The sequence below is a fragment of the Arachis ipaensis genome, chromosome B08 (genome assembly GCF_000816755.2).
Source record: "Arachis ipaensis cultivar K30076 chromosome B08, Araip1.1, whole genome shotgun sequence".
Lineage (NCBI taxonomy): Eukaryota > Viridiplantae > Streptophyta > Magnoliopsida > Fabales > Fabaceae > Arachis > Arachis ipaensis.
In genome coordinates this window covers 14,174,776-14,180,495 of record NC_029792.2, presented here as the reverse complement: position 1 = coordinate 14,180,495, position 5,720 = coordinate 14,174,776, and the positions used below count along the sequence as shown (strand labels likewise).

The window sequence follows — 5,720 nt, the reverse complement described above, 5'->3', positions numbered from 1 at the left end:
AAGGCGCAAACAGAACTGTCGGAAGTAAGAGCAGACGAAATTGCTGGTAAAGAACACGGGTAACCAAGACCGAGGTAGGATTTTCACCTGATGTAATAAGGATTGGTTGGATCTTGAGTTAAATTGAAAGATTGATTATTCATTGTGGGAGGAGGTTGAAAAAGAAATACAATGATTTCACACCGGAAAGATGATAGCTTATGTATCATCTTCAAGGAGGATACCATGACTCTGATACCATGATAAAAATTGCAAAAGAATAAGAAAAGAAAAGATGAAGAATATTGTACTTTGTATTTCTTGATTGATTGAATTGTAAATTTTGAAGATAAAACTAAATATATATAGAGCATTGGTCTATGAAAGATAGAAGCAAATAAAGATAAAAACAAATAAAGATAAGATAAGATAATAAATGCTAAAATTGTAATTGAATTTATGTATTCTGTTGGGTTGCATTAATGCAAAGTATATCTCAAAATTGGAAGCATGTAAACTAAAGAAAACTCCGAATTCTAGCTGTTCAAATCTTTTAGTTTGCTGCTTCCACTACCAGATATCATTTCGCAGAGACCTACACCAAAATCAAACCAATCAATTGAATCCCAATCTTGTACACCAAGAAAGCAAGGTGACAACAAACCATCGACACCAAAATTCTGCAGCTAAGACGCAGAAATCAATGATTTCACATCCTAAGCAATGAGATAAAGATTGGTTTTGAAAATTGCTGCAGCAAAGATGTGCAAAGATGATTTGATATTCCAAGCAAGAAGAAGATGTAACACCCTAACTTTTAACACCTCATGATCGTACCAAAAGTAAGGTGTTACTAACTTAATTCCTTTTATTATCTATTTATTATTGAACCTTTACGCGTAAATATATCAATGGTTTTACTAAAATTTATAACTTTTCCAACAAGAACAAACAACACATTCACATACTTAATATTATTAATACATTGTAGTATCACATATAAAACAATTACAGAACCTACCCCTTTGAATAAAACTCTAACTAACAAGGTGAAGGGAAAATAAATTCTAATAACTCAACTCGTAAACATATTCCTCTGTGCTCCTGCAACTTTGCAATAAGCCTTCGCACATGTAACTAAAAGGGGTGGAAATAGGGGGTAAGAACTGGGGAGTTCTTAGTAGGGTTGGGGTAGTTAGTTACGTTCGTTTTGCTATTATTAACCAACCGCAACTAACAGCAGAACACATATAAGCATAAATAATAAAAGAACACAGAAGTCAATCAGTCATGCAGCACACACACACAATCCCAGGGTTACATAGCACAGAGATATGCGCAAACAAGCATGATGCATGTCTAGTCCTAACAGGCCATGAGCTCATGTGTCGGTATGTTGCCCGATTCCCGACACTAGTCCTGAGATAAGCGTTTCGTATCGCCGTCCCTATCTCAGCCAACGTCCCTTCCATGAGCGTTACGTGTCGCTATCCTCATGGGAACATTCCTTTCGGTTTCCAGTGAGCGTTAAGCATCGCTGTTCTCATTGAACCGTCCTTATAGTATCAAGTGAGCGTTACGCATCGCTGTCCCCACTAGACACCTGGCACTAAGGCCCAAACAACACTTAATTTCTTTTTAATTTTTGCTCTCTACTCTACTGTGGCAGAAATACCTTTAATTAATACCTTCTTTTTTATCTGCTCTATTATGGCAGACGTTCTTTAGTTTCTTTTATTCTTTTGATTTTGTTCTCTGTTCTTTATTGAATTATATTTCCACTTAACTCAGCAACCTTTGTCTGAGTTTGGCTTCCAGTGCCATAACCTCTGTAAGAAATCTCTGTCTTATAGGTGCGACTTCCTTGAGCCGATGTATGCAGACATAACCTCTGTAAGCAACCTCTGTCTTACAGGTAGGGGTGGCAAACGGGCCTAAACCCGCCGGGCCGGCCCACGTAACCCGCCAAAAAAGGCGGGTCGGGCTGGAAAATTGGGACCGCCAAATAGCAAAAGCCCGCTTAACCCGCACCGCTTAAACCGCTGGTTTTGGCGGGCTTTGGCGGGGCGGGGCGGGCTTCCCCGCCGGGCTTAGTCTTTTTTTAGCAAGGGGTATTTTTATAATTTTTTTTACTAAAACCCAACTTCCCCAACCCAACTTACAAGAGAATGAAGATGAAAATTGGGTGTTTTAGATTATGTTTATTTTGTTTTAGAGACAATATTGTTAATTATGTTTTGGATTATGTTTATTTTGCTTTGGAAACAATATTTATAATTACAAAGACTTTAATGTTTGTGAATACAAAAATTATAATTTGTTTATACTTTTAGACCCTACTTACAGGTGCGACCATCCCCTGAATTGGCCGATGTATCTCTGAAAAGCAAATTTTGATGGACTCACCACCATATCTCTGCTTATCTCATTTTCTTTTCTTTTCTTTCTTTCTTTCTTTCTTTTCTTTCTTATCATTCTACAATATAAATTGTCTTCGCATTATTCCCTCGCCTTTCTCTAAGTGTCTTATGAAAAAAATTATAAAGTTCTTTAATTAAGTATGTGTTCTCTAAAGGTTTTAAGATTACTCTACTTACTTGCTTTCTCGTTAATATTACACATTATAATTTTCTTACAAAATAATATCTTCGATAAATACTAATTATAATAATGATTTATTTTAAAGAAGTAAACATAATCTTAAAGAAGTATTTAAAATAATATTTATAATCTTCTTCTAAAACTTAGTTTATAAAACCTTATTTTTAAGTTTTTATTAATTACTTTCTAAATCACGAACTTTTTAATATTCTATTTTCAACCTCGATATTTTATAAAAGTATATTTGAACCCTTAACCTTTTTCTTTCAAAATATTACTTGTATTTTAATCCTTTTTTGAGTCTTTCGGTTATCAATTTTTCTTAACTTTTAATTTAATCTTTCAACCACCAAATCTCATCAATTTCCTCAAAATACCACATCACAACAGTTCCCGAAACCATTAAAACAACCACAACTAAGCTGTTTCTCATAGCCAAACCAACAAATCACAAGCAATAATAATAATTCAACATAAACTCATTCCAACTCAAACAATAATCAACCAAATCAATATTCACTTATCAAATTCACATTTAATTATTATAAAGCTACCAAACCCTACCTCTGTACGAAATCAAAATAACAAAAGCTTCAAAGAAGCTTTTTGACCGAGCTGCTGAAGAAGAAAACGTCAGAAATCGTCTGTGCCTCCTAGAACTCCAATTAGTCGAACTCAAGGGGAAGGAAAGCTACGTCACTGTCAACCTCCACCGAACAAAAGTGATGCCAACATGTAGAGGAGGAGGATACGAATAATTTTATCGGATTAGATTTTTTATTGAAGTTATGGATCACAAGAAATCAAACCCGAAAAATCAAAGGGAGTCATGGTTTCCTCCCTCACCCACGGTGTAACACCCTAACTTTTAGTACCTCATAATCGCACTAAAAGTTCAGGCGTTACTTACCTCTAAACATTTTTATTCAATACTATCTTTATTTAATATTGAGCATTCGCAAATACGAACCGATACTTTAATTACAAAAACAATAGAAGACCTTATTTTAAATCACTTAATCACAAAAGTATATATATTCACATAGTTGTATATACACAGACTTAGTCAAAGAACCTCGATTACAAGTCCTACCCCTCTAAAAACTAAAAACAATAAACGATGAGAGGGAAAACAAAATCTAACAACTTAACTCGTAAACATAATCTTCAATACTCCTGTAGCTTCACACTAAACCTTCGCACCTATAGCTGAAAGTAGGGGTGTTCATGGCCCAGCCCGGCCCGAAGACCCGGCCCAGCCCCGAACCTTTTAGGGACTAATTTGGTGTGATTTCATCGGGTCTAGGGTCGGGTCCGGGCCATAGCTCGGGTCACCCGAACTCGGCCCGGTGGCCCGGTCATCGTACACAATTAATATTTTGTGTTATTAGTGATGGATGATGACTATTCTTATGTGAAATTTAAGTATTGTAAACCATAATATTTTGTGTTATTAGTCATTATAAGACTATAAGTTAATGTTTTATGTTTAAAATGCATAAGACTTTAGACTAATGCATAATATTGTGTTATTTGTATTGATTTAAATATTTGATGTTATTAGACAATATTAGTATTGATTGTGGTTATGCTTTAATTTTAGAGAAGGTTTAATTCTTGTTATATTTTTCTAAGTGAATTTTACTATGTGAATTGTGAAATCATGGTTGAAGATTAGATGATTTTTACATGCTAAAGACCCGGTTTTCACCCGGCCCGAAAGTGCATAGGTTTCATCGGGTTTAGGGTCGGGTTAGGGTCTAAAAATTAGGCCCGGTCTATATTTCGGGTCGGGCCTGGGTTAGGCCAAACCCGGTGTGGCCCGGCCCATGTACACCCCTAGCTGAAAGGGGGGTGGAGATAGGGGTAAGAATTGGGAGTTCTTAGTAGGGTCGGGGTGTAGAGTTATATTCATTTTATATATACTTGGTCAGCAACAACAGTCAATAAAGTACGAGCCAATTCAGCAATTATAGAATACAGAATCCAATCACAAGCACACACAATCATAGAAAACACACTCACAAACAAATATGCGCAAACAAGTATGATGCATGTCTATCCCTAGTGCAGGTAATGAGCTCATATGTCGGTTTCGACCCGCTCCCGACGTAACTCAGCAACCTTTGTCTGAGTTTGGTTTCCAGTGTCATAACCTTTGTAAGCAACATCTATCTTACAGGTGAGACTCTCTCTAGCCAATGTATGTATCGATAACCCTGTAAGCAACCTTTGTCTTACAGATGCGACCATCCCCTGAATTGGCCGATGTATCTCCGACAAGCAAATCTCGGTGGACTCACCACCAAATCTCATCAATTTCCTCAAAATACTACATCACAACAGTCCCAAAACCATTAAAACAACCACAACTAAGTTGTTCCTCATAGCCAAACCAACAAATCACGAGCATCAACAATAATTCAACAAAATCTCATTCAAACTCAACTAATAATCAATCAAATCAATATTCACGTATCAAATTCACATTTAATTATTATAAAATTACCAAACCCTACCTCCGTACGAAATCAAAATATTCGAAACTCCGAAGAAGCTTTTCGACTGAGCTGCTGAAGAAGAAAACGTCAGAAATCGTCTATGCCTCCTAGAACTCCAATTGGCCGAATTCAAGTGGAAGGGGAGGTATGCCACCGGCAACTTCCATCGAACAAAAGTGACACCAACACGTAAAGGAAGGAGATACGAACACTTTCATCAGATTAGATTTTTTATTGGAGTTACGAATTTTAAGAATTCGAACACCGAAAGTCAAAAGTTCCATGGTTTCTCATTCTCTCTCTCACATGGCCATTCTTTCATTTCTTCTCAATGAAGCATGCACGGCTGATTTGAAAATGAAAATGATGATTATTAATGGTAATAATAATGATTTAGTTAGTTTGGTGACACACGGGGGGTTGGGTGTCATGCATGAGCCACGTGTCAAGTTATAAAGTTGTTGAGTCAGCGGTTCAAATTATAAATATCTTAAACGAATAACTATGAAAATTAGATATATTAAAACACAAGTAATAATATATATGAGTTACTAATATAGATGACATTAGTAACATAACGATAAAAAATTTACGTGAAGCATTAATAAAGCTAAGCTCACCGAAGAATACTGCTATTTA

The 5,720-nt window shown here is 36.0% G+C and overlaps 1 protein-coding gene across 1 annotated transcript in view; it reads right to left on the bottom strand.

Annotated features, from left to right (window-relative positions):
• Positions 407 to 5,720, bottom strand: part of LOC107611913 (AT-rich interactive domain-containing protein 1-like) — an 8,853-nt gene continuing 3,539 nt past the window's right edge. The window contains exon 3 of the transcript XR_001613513.2: positions 407 to 574. The gene's annotated coding sequence lies outside the window, so the exon portion shown is untranslated. The remainder of the gene's footprint in view (positions 575 to 5,720) is intronic.